The 20,585-nt window shown below is 34.5% G+C and overlaps 1 pseudogene; it reads left to right on the forward strand.

Annotated features, from left to right (window-relative positions):
* Nucleotides 1–232: 232 nt before the first annotated feature.
* On the forward strand, nucleotides 233–11,382 carry LOC143411833 (transcription initiation factor TFIID subunit 9B-like; annotated as a pseudogene).
* Nucleotides 11,383–20,585: the final 9,203 nt, after the last annotated feature.

The raw sequence follows: 20,585 nt of genomic DNA on the forward strand, positions 1-20,585 counted from the left end.
AGTAACAGCATAAAGTAAGACAAAACAAACAAGTTTTGTCTCCCCTAGCTTCACCCCTTGGAAAGGAGGGGGCACCTGCATGGTGTGTGTGCAGTTTGCATTAACAACAGCATCATCCAAGGTGCCTGCACATGCTCGCTAGTATGTAGGTACACACAAGCTTGCAGATCCCGGTGAGGGGAGTGGTAGCCAGAGACAGCTAGAACTCAGAGCTTCCAAGAAAGCACTAGACATGCTGGTGCCAGAAGCTCTGCAGCTGCTGCTTTGCCCAGACACCAGCATAGAGCCCAGCATAGAGCCCACCTGCAGCCAGCCAGAGCCGGCCAAGGCTATTTATGTGGCACACCAGTGGGCTATGGCTTCCTCCGCCCCCACCCTGTCTCTGCATCCATCTCCCAGGAGTAGCTGTGGGACTCCCGCGTGGGCGTGCTGTGTGGGATCCTCTGCCTGGGAACCCCGGTTGCCACCTTCTGGGTTGCTGCCAACCTTGTCCTTGGTCGGGTAAGTTTTCTTGCCCCCACTCTGGGGCATTGCATTTCCTGCACCCCACTCTGTCCCAGCCACCTTCAGGCTGCAGATGAGTGAGCACCTGGAATGCGACATCTGAAAGCTGAGCACAACCAGGCTCTCTCTCAACCAGCCAGCAAGGCCATTTTACTTGGTTTTATTTTGTGCCTTTGGGTGAGGAGGATTTTCAACTGTATTTACTTAGGGTAGCTCTTTAGGTAGTTTTTTTTTGTTTCTTTGTTTTTTTCCATTTATGAATTCTGGTATTTCTTTATTTGTATTTTTTGAAGAGCAAAACCAACCTCATAGAGTCTCTCTGGGGTAATATTTCTGTTCTTAAGTTTAATGTATATTTTGTAGATTACACAGAGTTAGCGGGGGGAGATTATGAAAAGACTAAGACTGAGAGTCCAGTTATTTTTCATGATGTTCTTTCTTCCTTGCTATGGACAAAGCCACAACCCCCAGCCAGGCAGTCAACTGTGGGACACCCACACACACTTTCTCTCCTTCTGTCCCTTTTTTTTTTCTTCAAAACACATCTCTCTCTCTTTTTTGACAGGAAGTCTAATATAGGAATAATGTGATATATTTTGTTATGAAAGCTGTAAATCAAACATCATCATTTCTTTTTTCCCTTGTATTTTTAATCATTTATGTTGCCATATTAAATATCTTGAATAAGCGATTTGTGATTTTTGATTCTAAACTAATCCATAATATCCAGCCTGTATTTCTCCCCTTTGAATCCATTTTGAATTTTCTTTGACTAAAGAAAATGTCCTTCAAGATGTGAATGTCATTATCATTTTAAGGCTCAGAGGACACACTTCTATTTTATAATTTTGCTCTTACTTGTCAAATAATAATATTTTCTGAAATATATGAATTTTTAACTTCTGAGTCTTTAAAGTTTTGGTTCATTGGCTCAGGTGGTTGCTGCTCTGTTGAATGAAAATTCTTTTATGATGTTATACATGGTACTTTGTTAATATCATAGAAGGCTTTCAGAAGAGAAGGATTTTTTCAATAAAGTATTTATGAAAAATACAGTCTACTCTCTTTTAGAGTTAAGACAATAAGAAATGAAGTATATATGAGTTAGGGCTTGCCTGTCTGAGGAAATACAGACAAGGCTGTGGTTTCATTACATTAATTGCAATATTTGTGTGATCTAAATACCAAAAAGTCCAAGAAGAGCAAATTTCCTCAGGTATGAAGGCTGCTAACCTATGTATGGCTATTGGACTATTATGGTTTTCCTCAGAGTGCAAAAATGTTAATGGAGGATGAGGAAGTACAACTAGAGATGAAAATACTGTTAGAGGAGATTCAAGTTTAAGAAAGATTTAATTGAAAAACTATTAATATGTACATTTCGTAGACTTCTTTTCCATAAAGAACTACATATATTCTTGTTTTAATCACATTTTCCAACAAGAAAACTTAGTCACTTTGATAGTTCTTGAATTTCAATATGCAATAGTCAAAGTGAATTTAGTATTTTTTTTTTCTTTTTTGGTACCAAGGATTGAATCCAGGGGTGCTTAACCACTGAGCAATATTCACAGCCCTTTTTATTTATTTATTTATTTATTTATTTTGTTTCAAGACAGGGTCCTGTTAAGTTGCTTACAGCCTTGGTAATTTGCTGAAGCTGGCTTCAAACTTGAGATCCTCCTGCTTCAGCCTCCCTAGCTGCTGGGAGTACAGGAATGTCCCACCACATCCAGAAATTTAGTGTGCACTTTGATGCAGCAGTTCCACTCTCCCATGAATAATATCTAAGTAAATTATGAGAAACCAAGGTAAACATAGTATTGGTTGAAGGAATTATGTGTTATTTCTAGAAAATAAAAGCATTTATTCAAATAAAGAGAACTAATATGTTTTAACTTGGTAATTTTATAAAATGTTACAGATGATGCTATTGAGAAAATATCTTGAATAAAATTTAAATATGTGAACAATTCAATCTGTTAATTTCACTATTTGTAAGACTAATTTGGGAAAACACAAAATGCTGATTCTCATGTCTTCCCCTGTGTTTCTACAGGTAATAGAAATCTTTGATTTCATGCACAGGAACCAAATTATGTAAAGTAGAGATTACAATTAGATTTTTTAGAATAAAACAAATAAAGAGAGATTGAAAATAATAAAATTATTATTTATGATTAATAAATAGCAAAACCCAGAGTTAAGTGAATTATTATTCTCTGTAGCCAGTGTTCTTCTGATATACCACACTGCCCCGGGGAACTGGGCATCTGACTCTTCTGAATGCCTCTTAGATATTAACTACCTGGAGTGTAAAGACAATATCTTCCTTTTCTTTTGCAGTTCTTTGCAGTATTGGTCCACAGGTAGAAGCCAAGCAGGGGTATTAGTTAATGGAGATGTGGAGTTGATAGTCTGGAAAGAGGCTTGGCATCAGATCAATGGAGAGTGAATCCTGAGTAAGTCACATCTTGGCTGCATGACCTAATGTGCCTTATTTAATTTCTTAACCTACTTTTCTCATCAGTAAAATATAGATGAAAATATCTGTATCATAGTAGTTTTTGATTTAAAAAAATATGGGCTGGGTTTGTAACTCATTGGTAGAGTACTTGCCTAGCTTGTGTGAGGCACTGGTTTGGTCCTCAGTACTACATATAAGTAAATGAATAAAATAAAGGTTCATCAAAAACAATAACAACAAAAAAGAATATTTGTAATCGTTCCACATAGTACCTGCTAGCAAGTAGATGCTCACAATTCAGTTTAACTATGGATCTTATGGCTTTCTTTTTTCCAGGTTAACCCCCTTTTTTTCCTGTGGAAATATTTTTATTTGTGTGATGGCTTAGTCTTATATATGTTTTTCATCTTAAAAATTAGACTTCCTTGGTTGGTACTCTAGGATGGAGCAACCCATTTTTATAAGTGCATCTTCATATCTGACCTTGTAAATTCCAAGAAGTTATAAGAAAGGGAAATAAGCAATTTACCTGAAGCAGATACATCATAATCCTCATTTCTTGCTCCCTTTGGTCACGTAGGTAAGTTACAAAAAACTGATCCAGGAATATTCTTAGGAGGAAAGTCTGACTTTGTGTATATGCTCAGAAGTCAAATATTGTCTCTGCCTGAACCAGTAGATCCTTGAAAACTTGAAACATAAAACTTAATTTTTAATTCTGTTTGTGGTATTTATAAGTGAAGGTACAAGTGTTTTTTTCATGAAGTTGTGAAGCTGTTAGATGTGGCAAAACTAGATATTGCCCCATTTCATTTTAAGATTTTGTCCTAGCTTTGCAGCATTTTCTTTTATTTTTATCAAAAGTTGTAAACCTCAATTTGCTTTTCAATATGATATTTTTAGATTAATAACCCAGTCATTATAATAAAATCATATTTCATGGAGCAATATGTTTTATTAACAGTTTCATATAATAAATGTAAGATTCCTCTTTCCAGGACATCATTTTGACTCCTGTTAGTACCTTTGCTGCCTTCCACTAAAGACTTTGGATGGAATGATTTCACATCACATCTTTTAAGTACATATCTTTGGTAATTTATATCAAGGTTCTCTTCTGAGGACCTCTACAGAGGCCTGTAAGAAACTAAGGTGGGAATTTTACTCTTAACTTGGCTATGTTTTAAATTTAGGAAGCCAATTTTTCTGGCTCTGAAGTAATTTTCTTCTTTTTTATATAAATAAGACTAATTAATTTGTAGTTTCTACTGAAATTGCATTCTTCTCCCTTCTGTCTAAATGGTCCAGACCATTTTATTCTATGGTGTGAGCTCCTCACAAAGCTCCCCTGTTGTCATTAATACACTATCCTAACTGTACTGACCACCACTTTACACATTCATACTAGGGAAGGTAGGTTGAAAAATTAGAATCTTTATTGCAGCTTTTAGACAGTAAGGAAGCACTAAGGAAGAACATTTAAAGACACTTTTACACTCATGTCTTCCCTCTTTTTTCAGTGCTAGGAAAATATATGGGATAATTTAATCAAAGAAGTCCAATTTCATTTCCCATTTGTCTGGCAATAATTATTTACTGAGGAGATAATGTGCTCTGTGGAAGAAATATATATTCTTTAGCTCATAAAAAGCTTATGCTTAAAAAGTGGTTACTGTGGAGGATAGTAACTATTCTTATATGATATTGTTATATGGTATTGTGTCATGGGGAGGGCTTCATTTAACTGGGAGGAATGAATGAATTTAACCAATACATAAATTCTGTAATGAATTTTTCTTCAATATCTGATCTAGCCCTACAAATATCTGTTCATTAACGGTAGAAGCTTGGGAATCCATCATACTTACTTAAAAGTCATCTTCAGTAAAATTCTTAAGTAGACAGTAAAGATGGGTGTTAAGTAATTTTAATATGAATTTAGAAACTATAGAAAGATGAAAATAAAACCAAACCACTTAGACATAGTCACATCACCTGCCAATAATGTCAGTCTATTTTGCTGCCTTTAGTTTATTTCCATAGACTTGCCATACTTTTTACATGACCAAAAAGGAAAAGTTAGGTATAAACCTGGTTGAATGTTTAATAAAAACTTAGCACTCTCATGCTGATTTTGATGACAAAGCCTCTTTTTTGTTGTTGTTGTTTCCTTCAGACATGGTCCCATTCAAATAAGTTGACTTGAAAAGTGTTAATTACCATTTAGACATGAACTTCTGTTCAAAAGCAAGCCACATGTCTAGCACAAAGTGTGTTGAATTTCTGAATGTGTAAAAATGTTTATTCCTTTTTTTCCAGTTCAAGAACATTTTCCCCTAAGAGCAGCCAGTGTTTTAGCATTTTCCTTTTCTTAATGCCTTTTTTTTTTCCTTGCAAGATACTGTGATTTCTTTAAAGTTCAAGAAACTATTTTTGTATCTAGATTAATATTCAACCTAAATTATTGTTCTTACCCACTGTTAAACCAAATTAGTTTGTAAAGGATGGATTTTAAATAAGTATGTTTAGGACTCTATAAAAATGAAGAATATTGAAGTGCATTTTCAAATGTTAGAACATAAAATTAATTTAACCTTTTGCACAGAATTTCTTTAGAAGTTGAGGTTTTATGTTAAAGTTTTCTTTTCTTGGGAAATTAGAGTTTCTTAGTAGACCAATGTTATTTGAAAATTAATTTTTGTTCATAAATATGTAGGTTAGTTAAAAATGCTTTATGTATTGCTTCTTTTCATCTGTTAAATCTAGGTTACATAGAATGATGAACTGTAGCTAACAATATTGGTCTACCTTGTCCTCAGAGGAAAAATAGGCCTGTAAATGTAACATGTGATACTCACAATTTAGAATTTAATAAACTGTAAGAGAATAACACAAGTTTTGATATTTTACTTGTTTGTGTTTTTTGTTTGTTTTTATTTTTTAATTTGAGGAAATAAGCACTCTGTATTCCTCACCCTAATTGCCAACTGTGCACTAGTGGGTTGGACACCAAGTATATGTCACATTTTTTTTTTTGTTTGTTTCCTTCAGGAAAAGCAGGACATCACAAAAAACAATGAATGTTTTGTGTATAATGGCATTTTAAAATATTAATTTATTTAAGCACATTTATTGTTTTTATAAATTGATATTTTTTTATTCCAAGATCATGTGTTGTGTGCATATACACATTCTTAATGTCATGCATTCTGTCTCATCTTTATAATTTTTCCAATGGTATAAATAATAAGATTACTTTAGTTTTCTGAAATATAATTAGTCATTAAATTAGAATGTAACATGTTGAAATAAAAAAGGAAGTTGTTTTTAAAATTTGTTTCTTGTTCTAATTTGTTACATATGACAACAGAATGCATTACAATTCATATTAAACATATAGACCACAATTTTTCATATCTCTGGTTGTATACAAAGTATATTCACACCATTCATGTCTTTACATGTACTTAGGGTAATGATTTCCATCTCATTCCACCATCTTTTCTATCCCCATGCCGCTTCCCCTTCCCTCCCACCCAAAAAGGAAGTTTTGAAAGTTTATCTCATTATAGTATTGAGACCGTTTGGGAGAGTTTATATTGATTTTATTATAAAGCAAGTAGATGAGTCATCTAAAACTTGTAACTTTATGAAATTCAGAACTATTCATCACTGTGGAATTAGAAATGCTGCTTTCTTTATATATTGACTTTTAATTGCAAGTGTTAGCCAATGCCTTCATTCTCATTTTAGCTCTTTGTTACCCCTCCTTCTTTTAGCAAAAGTGATAAAATGTTGTGTTTCAACAATAATATGTAGGTATTTTTATTTTCTGTTAACTGATAAATATGTCAGAATATTTTTGTGTTTAGTTTCATTTGAATGGAAAACTTGTATTTTAAGATAAAGATCTTTTATTTTCATGAGCGCTGTAAGGATTTGAGCATTTGCTGTAGCATATGGTACATTTTATATTCTATTTTGTATACCAGCCCATTAAGATGAAAAACTGAAGTAAGTAACCTAAAAATAACTCTGCTGTTGGCCTATTTTTGTTTGTTTATTTGTTTTATGGTCAATTGATTTTATTATCCTAATTTAACAACAACAAAAATCATCTTCTGTGCATGAGTGATGTTCCACATTTGACTACCCTGATGGAAAAGCTCTGAAGCATTTTGCCATGTACTCTCAGAGCAGCATCTTGTTTGGCATCAGTATAATTGGTCAGAGGGCTACTCTGACTTTTTTATAGTAAAGGGTGCTAGCCCTGGTCATAGCTCTAACATCCTTAGTCCAAAGTGACCCACCTTATGAAGACAGTTTGACCACACCTCTAGTTGCATAGGCACACACATTTTTCCAAATCACATTCATTTTCACAACAACTTACAAACTTGAACTTGAACTGATGTTTTTAAAAAATGATGGAAGAAAAGATATATTCTAAAACTAATCACAAGAGGTATAGCCAATGCCTTTAAGAGTTCAATTATTACTATTTTACATTTTCAACTGCTCCATAAATTATCAGAGTATTTTATAAATAGTAGCAACTTATAAAGTGGAATAAAGTTAGGTATTTCTTTCCTTCTTACCTTTTCTTTGGTGATGTTCGCTGTTTTGTTCATATTGTTGACTGATGTCCAGATTGTTAATGTATGTATATTTTGGGGCATCTTCTTGTCTTGCTGTTGGAAATAGTATAGAAAGTAGAAGATGGTCTAGAAATTGTGTGGAAACCAGAAAATAGCGGTTCTTTTACTAACTCTTAAGACATTTTGTTTGATAACACATTCAGAGTTAATTAGAAGTGCAAAGTGCCTCAGAAGCATGACTGTGTGACATCAATGGCAGAATAATCCATTTTTTTCTGGTGGGGGAACTACTTTCCCTGATGTATTTAAAGGCTTTTGCACTTACATTCAAATGAATTTTTATTCCTTCCAGAAGAGCTTTAAGAATTTAGTAGTGAGCATTTGTTCTGGCATATGGTGCATTTTAAATTACAAAATATTTTTGAGTCCACTGATATGTTGGACTAGTATGAGCTTAGAACACCCCTAAAAATACTTTAGCTCTTTTTAAAATTTTATTTATTCTAATGTTTTATACATGATGGCAGAATGAAATTCATTTCATATTACACATATAAGTACAATTTTTCAAGTTACTGATTGTACACTACTTTAGCTCTTAAAAAGATAAGTTATGGAGTAAGTTGGAAAGAAACTTTTTTAAAAGAATACCGGGACTCAAGTATTAGAATGATTTTAAGAGGATTTTCAGTAACAGCCCTAGGAGGGAGCTGACATGGTAGATTGCTACATTAATGGCCTGCAAGGAATCACACCTTCCCAGATACACTTTTTTGTAGACCCCATTCCATGTGGCTGGTTTTGACCAGTGGGACATAAAGAATTGTGAAGCTGGGCTTCTTAGACTGCTTCTGTCACTAAATGAAGAAGCCAGGTCTAGCAGTCTGGACGATAAAAGCCCACATGGAGTTATTTAACCCTGCAGGCATATAGTGTATTTTAAATTCCAAAATACATCGCCCCCAGCTGACCTACCAGGTAAATGCAGCTACATGAGTGAGCTCATGCCAGATCAGCAGAAGCATCATACAGTTGACTCAGTGGATAGTGAAAATAATCAATTGGTTTAAAGTCACTAGATTTTGTTTTAAGCAATGAGGCAATGACTACAGAAAGTTATTTTTCTGTCTTTTCTCTATGTCTCTTTTATAGCAGTCACTTTGGTAATGTTCCTACAATACCTACTCTCTTACAAAACACTATCTGCAGAAGATTAAGCAATAATTGTTCATAATTTTCATTGTATAAAATGGGATTTCTGTCTTTTGATTTCTTAGTAGAAGGGAGGAGTCTCACAATGAATGAAGCTTTTGTAATGTTCCATGTTCATATCTAAACAGTGTGATTTGGTTAGATGCTTACGAGGACTCTCCACATATCTATGAGGATGAGGAGTATATGTTCATGGGAGCAGCTCACCTTTAGATAGAAGAGATTTGATATTTTCAGACTGTTCTTAGGGTCATACAGTGTTGTGAAAAGAAAAGATGTTTATTCTAGAAGAAGACATTGTGAAGTTCTCCAGTAGACTAGTGTTAACTTCTCCAAAGCAGAATTTATTACAGAGTCCTCAAAAGAAGGACAGGGACCATAAGGACCAATGATAGATATATTGATCTCTGTAAGACTTTTATGGACTTATGTCCAGTCATACTTTGTGACTTATGTTCAAGAGTATGACACTGATGGGAGTGGATATTTTTGCCCATTCTAACAAAGGTACCTTTTGTATTAAGTTGGAACACAAAGCTGAAGAACACAGATTGGAATTATCAGATGCTGTTGCACTAATTGATGTAGGAAGTCAGGCTACTTGGTACCTAGAAACACTGGATCAGAAATGTGCTCCCTAAACTTCTAGTAGCTGATACCTATTGTACCTAGGATGTCTTCCTCATGGCCTGAGGGCATAAGTGGTCACTGTCAGGAGAAGCAAAACAAGGAAGCTCCAGAACTCATGTCCCACTGATCAAAACAAGAAGAAATACCTCAGCTCCCATGGGCCATCTCTGGAAATTTTTTAATTTAGTCAAGAGGCATTCATTTGGTAGATGTTGGAATGCTTTGGGGTTCATCTGGATTTAGCCACTCTCATTTTTACTAGTTGACTCCTTTGCTTTACCAGCCTAATGTGGACTTGGAGAACATGAGTTGGATATGTACGTTCTGGGTTAGTTCCACTTTTGTTGCCTTCAGAAAGAACTAGGAGAACAAAAATAGACAGTAAAAAATATTCTGATAGAACTTGAGAGTCCTAAGTTTATTGTGTTACTTGGGGTTATCAATTGATCCTTCATCAGACATTGAATTGTGAATGGAGTAAGAATTATGCAGCAATGGAAAATGACTCCTGTAAGACCCAGAACTATCATATTAGGAGATAAAATAATTTTTAGTCTTCTTTGTAGGTAATTATTAAAAAGCCAGATGTGAATTACAGTGGTATGTCTTTTAGGTGAAGCATGGAAACAACACTATTAAGTTCCAAAAAAGAAACAATTTCTAAAATCCTAAATAGAGTCTCTGTATTTTCTTAGAAGTTAGTGACATTTGATAAAGATTTTTTATATATTTTTAAATATGTGACAATTAAAATTCCAACAAGATTGGCTTTTGTTTTTTTTTAAATCATTTTACCAAACAGAAAAGAATTGGAAAATTTCAAGTCTATTCTAGAGAATCATAAATGAGAGAAGAATGAAGCCATGATACATCAAGGTCAATTTAATTCACATTGTTTTATTCCACAAAGGATTTAGGAAAAGTACAAAAAGAAATCACCCCAGTGAAATAATGATGATGTAGAAAAGAAAAATCAAATAGATGGAAAAACTGATTCACTGTGGAAAGTCAAATTGAAGGAAAAATATGTATCAAAATGAATGATGCAGAGATCTACATAGTTAAACTCCTAATTTGTCTTAGAGATTCTTAGCAGATAAAATAGATTGTAATTTGTTTTAGAATGTTCATTTTGAGTAAAAGTGAGAATGGCTTTCTTCAGGAAAGGGACTGTCATTTTTGGACTAAGTTCTAAAGGAAGTATCTCATATTGGCAGATATCCCATACCTGGAAATAATGAGCGATTTCGCCTGCAGTATCATTGACCATGTTCCAACAACAGATTTTCTGAAGGATTTCTTTCTGTAAAGCCCAAAAATATACCCTCAAACACATGTCTGTGAGCTCAATTTTGAGAGGCACTAAGACATTTAGTACTCTAATTACTGAATATTGCAAGGCAAAAAAACAAAACAAAACAAAAAAAAACTCAAAACACCTTTGCCACTGATTAAGCCATATTCAGGACCTAAGCTGTACCTAATAGATACTGCTTAACAGCTCCAAACTGCAGACTGAAGTCCTTAATTGAAAAGGGGCCTAACCATGGAAGGCTAGTTACATGGTTAAGTGTTGGTACTGTTAATACCAGACATACCACTACTCCTACTATAGATGAGAAAACAGAGGTACAAAAGAATTTGCCCAAGGATACCCAGCTTATAGGTGATGAAGCCTGGATTCAATCTGAAGCAGCAGCACCATAAACAGTGTCTGTCCCAAGTAAAGTTGCAACTCTAGTGTTAGCGACAAGCCAAAGATTTACAGTGCAGATTCCACCTTCTCATTCCACTACTGCCAAACCAGTTCCTTCAACAACTGTAGTTCAAAATATTCTGATTAATTCTTCAATGACTGAGCCCAAAAATATTCTTGTTACCACCGATATGCTTTCATCACAGAACACAGGCAATGAATCAAACCCACTAAAGAGAAAACATGCAAATAATGATGACAATGATACTATGTAAGGGGGATACTCTCATCTACATTCATTTAAAAAGTGTGTAGTTGGTTTTGAGCTGATATACTGTGTTAGAACATTCTAGATCTTAACATAATAGAAAAATGTAGCTGCAGTATTTTTTACATTAGTTCCAACTGTTAGATTTTTTTTTTAAATAAGAGAACAAATGTTTTTCAATTAGGCTTCAAGTACAAAAGTTAAGTATTTGTTTCTTAATAGTTTCATTAACATTTAGTTCTACCACAGCAATTCTATTTCTGAAACAGTTTTCTTCCATCTATTACTGACAGTACAACTTACATTCAATTTCTATAGCCCAGTTTGTGGACTATATCTTTAATTTCTAACCTACATTTAAAGTTCTACTTTGTTTGGAAAGATAAAATAGTCACATTTATTGTCACTAATTATTTTTAAAGTTGTATGTATTTAAATTGTTTCTTGGTTTTTCCTAACTTCATACCCCAACTCCCTCTCTAAATCCCATTCATTCTGTACTCACCCTCACAGGCTTAAATTCATCCCTATTGCTCTTTTTAAAAAAGTAATTAATTTATTTATTCTAATTTGTTATACTTGACACTGCTATCAAGTATAACAAATTAGAATAAATAAATTAATTAATTTCAGCTAATAGTACACAAATTGAGCACATTTTTTTATTTTTTTGTACACAAAGTAGAGTCACACCATTTGTGTCTTTATGCATGTACCTAGGATAATAATGTCCATTTCATTCCACCATCATTCCTATTCCCATTCCTCCTCCCATTGTCTCCCTCCCATTTTTCCTATCCAAAGTTCCTCCTTTACTTCCATGATCCCTGCAACCCACACCTCATTATGATCAGCATCCACTATCAGAATATATTTGGCCTTTGGTTTTTTGGGATTGGCTTACTTCACTTAGTATGATATTCTCCAACTTCATCCATTTACCTGCATGTCATGATTTTATTCTCTTTTGTTGCTGAGTAATATTCCATTTTGAATATATATACCACAGTTTCTTTATCCATTGATCTATTGAAGGGCATCTAGGTTGGTTCCATAATTTAGCTATTGTGAATTGTACTGCTATAAACATTGAAGTGGCTGCATCACTGTAGTATGCTGTTTTTAAGTCTTTGGGGTATAACCAAGGAGTGGGATAGCTGGGTCAAATGATGGTTCCATTCTAAGTTTTCTAGGGAGTCTCCATACTGCTTTTCAGATTAGTTACACCAATTTGCAGTCCCACCAGCATGTATTAATGTGTCTTTTTACCCACATCCTTACCGACTCTTATTGTAGCGTGTATTCTTAATAACTGCCATTATGACTGGAGTGAGATGAAATCTTAGAGTACTTTTGATGTGCATTTCTCTAATTGTTAGAGTTGTTGAACAATTTTTTATATTTGTTGATTGAGTGTATATTTTCTTCTGAGAAGTGTCTGTTCAGTTTCTTGGCCCATTTGTTGATTGGGTCATTTTTTTTGTTGTTAATTTCTTTTTAATATTTTTTTATTTGTAATTGGACACAATGTCTTTATTTATTTTTATGCAGTGCTGAGCATTGAACCTAGTGCCTCACACATGTGAGGCGGAAGCTGTACCACTGAGCTGAGCTCCACTCCTGGTGCCTGATAATACAGGTGTCATTTTCATGTTTTTAAAATACACTCTTCATGCTTGATGTTCTCTAGTTTACTTGAACCTGCTGTTTTGCATTTTTTTCTTTTTCACTTCATGTTAGGTCAGCTGGGTTTTATCCCTTGCCTTTCATACCTTTTGAGCTTTAGCTTGCTTGACAGGTAATTTGAGGGTCAGTTACATTCAGTCATATTTAAAGTTGATAACTCCACCATATTTTACATTTTAAAATTTAACAGAGATGGTATAGATTAAAATCTGCCTTGATAAGTAATTTACACTGGGACAATCTGCTAAAGAGCAAGTGTTTTCTTCATACCACATACCACATACATATATGGTTTGTTCACTACTGCTTGAGTCCTTCTATTGGTATAATTCAGATCATTTTTTCTAGCTTGTTGCTAAGGATTTCACACATGAGATGGCATCAAACTTGGAAGTAGAATATAATGATTCTCTTCCTCTTTTAAGGTCAAGGAACACAAATAAGTGTCATGTGACTTTCATTTAGGTATGCATGGTCTCCCTCTCTTCCAGCGAGGATGTCCACAGAAGAGAGTAGAGGAGAGTGTGACTTCGCAGTAGCTATCCAAGACCTCTGGAGACCAAGCAGGTAGCAGGTCTGATTTTATTGTACAGTTACCATGTATATACTCAGGCAGTAGCTAAGCAGATTACAAGCAGCCACCAATGCAATTTCTGCTAACTGTCCTTGCAGCAACCAATTGAGGAGTGAGCTGTGGAGCAAGCACAGGGACTTCAACATGTGGTCTCACAACCAGGACTATGCCTATGGGGTAAGCAGTTTGCCACTCAGACACCCTTAACCTATGACATGTATGCAGTACTCCATGCGCTTGTCCCCAAAGGTATACTCTGGATAGGTTTCCTTTCCATATTTTGCATTTATATACATAAATGTCTATAGGGAAAGATTTCAAATCTCTTGAGAATAAAAGCAAACCTGTTTGGTTTTAGTTTGATATAAACAGCATGGGAATATGTAGGAAGAAATTTTTGAAGTAAATCTTCATATCATAGTCTAAGCATGTGTAGCCAAGGATCCTTAAAACTTACTCATAAATTTCATGTTAGGATGGTGCTAGATACATCTAAAAAATAGCCCAGAAGCAGGGAAGAAATGTCTTATCAATATGAATGTTCAGGGATATTAGAGAAAGGTGATAGGAAAACTTATAAAAATGGATCTGATCAACATTATAGGAGAAAAATTTTCATTATATAGAGTGGACATCATTACTCGAATGTACTTAGGGAAGCAGCATGTCAGAAGGCTTACGTTCTAGTCCTGGCTCCATTACTTACCAAGTATCACCCTGCTTCACCTCTGAGCCTTGTTCTCATTAGTCAAAGAAAAATAACACCTACCCTGCCTATCTCACAGGGATTTTGTGATGGTTTAATTGTGTATGTAAAAGTTCTTTCAAAATTGTAAAATACTATATACCCATAAGGAATTATTGTTAATGTATTTGTTCTAAGGCTATTAATAAAATTTACAATTATCAGTGATCTTTCAAAAAATCCCACTTCCAAATTATATGGAAAAGTATGTCTTTCATATTTCAGACATGATGGAGACTCTTTCTGTCATTTTAAAATAGACTTTTAGTACTACTTTATTTAAAAGGCATAATTTATCAGAGTGATATTTTAAAGCACTATGATTAGATTCTTTGGAGATTTCATGTTTGCTTTCTTAGTTTGCCTCCAAAAACTCCTAAAAAAATGAACCTGTATAATTAGTATATTGGTTAGGATACCTTGTCTTGGTATGAAAACAGTTTGTCTATCAGGTTCCAATCCCAGTGTAAATTGTTAGGTTTTTCTGATGAGAAAACTAAGTTGTTAGAAGCTTTGTTTGAGCATATGCTTTTGTGCTCCTTTACCAGAGGAAAGGGAATATACTTATGTACTAGCTACTTTGAACTTCTTCTCACATTCCCTGAAAAAAACAATTCACATGACCTCACATTATTTCATATAAGCAAAGACCTACAGTCCTGCCATGTATCCAAAAGCATAGGGCCAGAATACTTGGTGAACAACAGTAAACTTTTATAAGTGTTAGACAGTTCAAGCAAACAATTAGATAAAACTTTGACTCACCACTAGTATGACTATAGTTTTTACACCTGTTTAAAAAAAAAACCAGTGGTCTAGTAGTGAGTTAGATGACTTTTCTTTTACTAAAGTGAATATAAGGGGCTGCTGTTGTGGCTCAGAGGAAAAGTGCTCACCTAGCATGTGTGAGGCACTCAGTTAAATTTCCAGCACTACATAAAAATTAAATAAAGCTATTGTATCCACTTACAACTAAAAAATACACATTAAAAAAACTAATATCAACTTGTTTCTATTTCCTAAGTATTTGACCTCAAGAACTATATCAAAAATCATATATTAGTAAATTGTCTAACCATGACAGATATGATTTTAAAAGAAGTAGTACCAAAGTATTTCTTAGCATGTTAAAAAAACAATGTAAATAACCCTTGATAAGAGTTCAATGACTTAGATGCAGGCTAAATTTTCATCTAGTGTGCATGAGAATGCCTCACATTATTACACTGCTTTATTTAAAGTTATTTTTCTTCTTTTTCCCTGAGGGAGACTTGCTGGTTTGGAGGTATTTCTGAGTTCTTAATGTGTTTATACTTACTTTTAGCCAAGTATTTTAATGTAAAATGCACTATAATAAGTTTTTTTAAAATTTATTCTAAGTATAAGTAACATTATATAACTGGGTTCTTTAAATGAAGTGTGATGAAAAGGTTGTTTCACTGAGGAAAGAACATTTTTTTTTATCTACTAAACATTATTAATGTTCAAAATGGCTCTCACACTGATGGGTGCCTTGTTTGAGTGATAACTGCTCACAGGACTCCCAAATATGAGGTGGTCTAGTTAAAATTCTATAAACTAGTGCAAGGGGGTGACTTCACGTTAAATCAGAGAATTAAACCCAAGACACAGCTTTTTAATATGAGTACCAGTTTAGTCACATATGATCCATAATCTTAAGTTCTTCATTTTAAAAATTATTTGTTCTAATTAGTTGTACATGACAGTGGAATGCATTTTGATTCATTATACAGAAATGAAGCACAACTTTTTTTCTCTGTTTGTGAGCGATGTAGAGTCACAACACATGTGCAGTCTTACATGTACCTAGTGTAATGATGTTTGTCTCATTCCACCATCTTTCCTACCCCCATTCCCCCTCCCCTTTCCTCCCTCCCCTTGGTCCAATCAAAGGTCCTCCATTTTCCACCCACCCCTCATTATGGATCAGCATCCACTTATCAGAGAGAACATTCAGCCTTTGGTTTTTGGGGATTGGCTTACTTTACTTAGCATGATATTCTCTAATTCCATCCATTTGCCTGCAAACACCATGATTTTATTCACTTTTAGTGCTGAGTAATACTCCATTGTGTGTATATATACCAAAGTTTCTTCATCCTATCATCCGTTGAAGGGTATCTTAGTTGGTTCCATAATTTAGCAATTGTGAATTGTGCTGCTATAAACTTTGAAGGGACTGTATCACTTAAGTGTACTGTTTTTAAGTCCTTTGAGTATAAACTGAAAAGTGAGATAGCTGCATCAAATGTTGGTTCCATTCCAAGTTTTCTAAGGAATTTCATACTGCTTTTCAGATTGGTTGCACCAGTTTCTAGTCCCACTCTCGATGTATGATTCCGCATATGCTCACCAACACTTATTGTCGTTTATATTCTTGATTTCTGCCATTCTGACTGGTGTGAGATAAAATCTTAGAGTAATTTGGATTTGCACTTCCCTAATTGCTAGAGATGTTCAACATTTTTTTCATATATTTGTTGATCAATTGTATATCTTCTTCTGAGAAGCAACTGTTCATCTCCTTAGCCCACTTATTGATTGGGTTGTTTGTTTCTTGGTGTTAAGTTTTTTGAGTTCTTTATGTTTCCCAGAGATTAGTGCTCTATCTGATCTGTGTGTGGAAAAAAAATTGCTCCCCAAATGTATGTGTTCTCTTTACCACATTGATTGTTTCTTTTGCTGAAAAGAAGCTTTTTAGTTTGAATACATCCCATTTATTGATTCTTGATTTTATTTCTTGCACTTGAGTAGTCTTCTTAAGGAAGTTGGGGCCTAATCTGATGGGATGAAATTTGAAGCCCTTCATTTTTAATTTTTCTTAGGTAAAGTAGGAGCAGTAACAGTGTATTCCTGGTCTTATCATCATAGATCTCAAGTAAAATTCTCTTTGTCAAAGAGTTTTGTGAACTGTGATGTTTAAAGTTATTATTGTAGCTAATAAAAATAGTATAAGAATGTGTTAGTCATTAATATTCTACTGCTTTTAACTTTTTATGTAAATGATCAAAAAACTTTTAATGATAGACCTTAAATCATATTGTAACAAACATAGTAAATATCTTAAATACTTAATTTAAAATAATTATATAGTGAGTAATTAATTTAAAATAGTACTTGGTCATTTCTACAATTTTACTGCAGAAAGCTAAAACATTTTTAAAAATTACAGAATGGGGAATAACTTTAGAAAACATATACAGTTGGACAGAGACATCAAAACAGTTGTTCAAGTGGTCAGGTTTTAGCAAATTTTACTCTCTTGAAAACTACTATTTTTAATGACTCTTACATAGGAAGATGGAATTACTGAAATTATATACAAATGTTATTTATAGTATTTTTATCCAGGACATTTTTCCATGGTCTTGACTTTTCCTAAATACAAAGTGGTCATAGTGGTAAACACACACACACACACACATACACACTCACACACACATATGTATTTACTTATTTCTGCTTGTGTTTTATATGTATTACATTTGACTCTGTGTACCCTCTTTACAGTGATGGATTTCATTTGCCTTATAGCCAAAATATAAAACAAAGTCCATCTTGTAACTTCCAGACTTAGTTTACCTGGTTTGAAGAATCAACTCAGCCATCTTTGGTGGTAGCTCTGAACTAGATTACTAGTGCTTAATAAATACATATTAAATTCATGTGAACTGATTCTTGAGCTTCACCCACCTGATATCTAGTAACATTCTAAATCTAACTTTGCATTCTCTTAGCTTGAAAGTATGCTTTGCATAGATTCAATGAATAAATATTCATAGAATGAGCAAATGAAAAAAATGAGTCACTCTATTAATCAGTGCAGACAAAGCTGGAAGGGAAAAGAAAGGGGAAGGAATTAGGGACATTGCTTGAGGGTGTGTCATTCATCAGAGGAATTTTCTTTTCACACCTTTAAAATGAGATTTGGGCTGCATCTTTTTAGAATGACCTGTAATCCCAGCATCTTGGGAGGCTGAGACAGGAGGATTGTGAGTTCAAAGTCAGCCTCAGCAACAGTGAGGTAATAAGCAACACAGTGTGACCCTGTCTCTAAATGAAATACAAAATAGGGCTGTGGATGTGGCTGAGTGGTAGAGTGCTCCTGAGTTCTGAATATTACAAAAGTAAGAAACTTCAGGAATGCTCATTTGACACTGATATAAATTTGTCATGGCCTAAAGTTGTTGCCATTGCTGTATGTAACAGACAGGAAAAACAATAGACAGGTTTCTTGGCAGCAGGCTGAAATAGCATAATTGTTACCATAGAGTCATGGAGTCCCTGAGTTGGAAAGGATTTTAAAGGTTATCCACTTCAGTAGATATATAGCCATATACCCTCAGCCTGACCATTTTACTCATCTTTACTTGTGGTAGCCAGTTGGATAGTTGAATAATCTTAGCAGTATCTTAACATCTTCTTAAGCTCAGCACAAATCAGGCTCTTTACAAAATTTTAGTGTCCCTGATTCAATACTCAGACATTATATAAAATACTACTTAGGCGGTGTAGCCTAAAGAAAACAACACTGGACAGGATTGAGATTTGTTTCACAATTTAATTCTGGACTTTCCTGAGTCTGATGAGAAAATACACCAATTAGAGTTAACTTTCACTTGAGTATCTGGGCACAGTGGAGACCCCTATGGGGCAGAGGAAGAGAAATGGAAGCAATATAAAATTTTCAGAGATGTTTATAATTTGTGAGCCTTGTCAACCACAGTAGGTTTTCTGACAGCACTCTCACACATCTCTGAGGATATAAATAATGGGTTCAAATGGCCTCACCATTTTTCTCCCAAGAGCCATCTGAACTTCATGGAGAGGTGAAGACTTTTAGATTCCAAGTCACTTTTTTGGAGGGTACTGGGGATTGAACTCAGGGGCATTCAATTACTGAGCCACATACCCAGCCCTACTTTTTTATCTAGCCCCTATTTTTATCTAGAGACAAGGTCTCACTGAGTTGCTTAGTGTCTCATTTTTGCTGAGGCTAGCTTTGAACTTGTGATCCTTCTGTCTCAGCCACCCGACTCACTGGGATTACAGTTGTGCACCACTATGTCCGATTCCAAGTCACTTTTTGAAATATAGATAAAATGAGAAAAGTACATGTCTCTAATCAAAAGAGAATTGTGTTACATAAATGAAAGAAAACTTGTCAGGAATTGTCAACTTTACTCATGCATAAATAAATTTGAAATAAATTGAGTCAATTTTCTCAGTGTATTTGAACACTCCAATCTGATTTATTCTTCTTAGCCTAATATTTCTCAACTTTCCCAGTCACCCTATTACTGTCTTCCTAGATTCCTCTTTTCTGGGCCTTTCCTCCTGACTTAGAGAACACATGTATAACTAGTCATTTTCTTTAGAGATTCTTATCCACAAAAGTAACAAAAGTAAATTTTCATCAATCTCACCATACCCAGGTTTTGAAGAATACCAATATCCTAGCAATAGGAAAGATGAACTTTTAAAAATTCTGTAAATCATAAAAGAAAACTTTAGATTTAAATCCACTTAAGATGTTTCCAGGATTGCCCTCACTCCAACTACCATACCTTCTAAAAATGCATGGACTGTTTGTACCCACCAACTGATACTAGCTCACACAGTGTCACAGTATCAAAGGCCTTGGGATTGTTCAACCCCGGGCCAAGCAATCTCAGCCTGCAGATTTGGGTACTCTCATTAACCTCAAGGCAAATGATCAAATCTTCTGGCCACTATTCTGCATCTTGCCATTTCAAAGAGACCATTAGGACAAAATGCATTAGATTTCTCATCCTCTTCCATGAATTAATTCCATAATTTCTGCCTTATAACCTAGAGTCTTCAGTCCTCACTCACTTCTCCAGAACTTCTAATGCAATTTTGAGAACTGCTTTTCAAGAGCAAATTATATGCCAGCTATATGTACCCTCTTAGAGCTTTTTTTAATCTAGTCTTAACTGAAGTCAGCCGCTCTCTGAAGAAACCATTTTTTTTAATTTCTTTCTATCATATCAGTTTATTTTCTCACACCCTAGTATTCTAAGAAAAGAAGGTCAGGAGCATGTTCTTTATTTTCCACTGATCTTTCCAATTGTTTTCCCTTGTATCACCCTCTTTGAGGATTTGTATCACTTCCCTCTTCCTTCATCATAAACCCCATCTACCAAATTCTGAGACTTTGCAT

This window comes from Callospermophilus lateralis, chromosome 12 (assembly GCF_048772815.1).
Source record: "Callospermophilus lateralis isolate mCalLat2 chromosome 12, mCalLat2.hap1, whole genome shotgun sequence".
NCBI classification, from domain to species: domain Eukaryota; kingdom Metazoa; phylum Chordata; class Mammalia; order Rodentia; family Sciuridae; genus Callospermophilus; species Callospermophilus lateralis.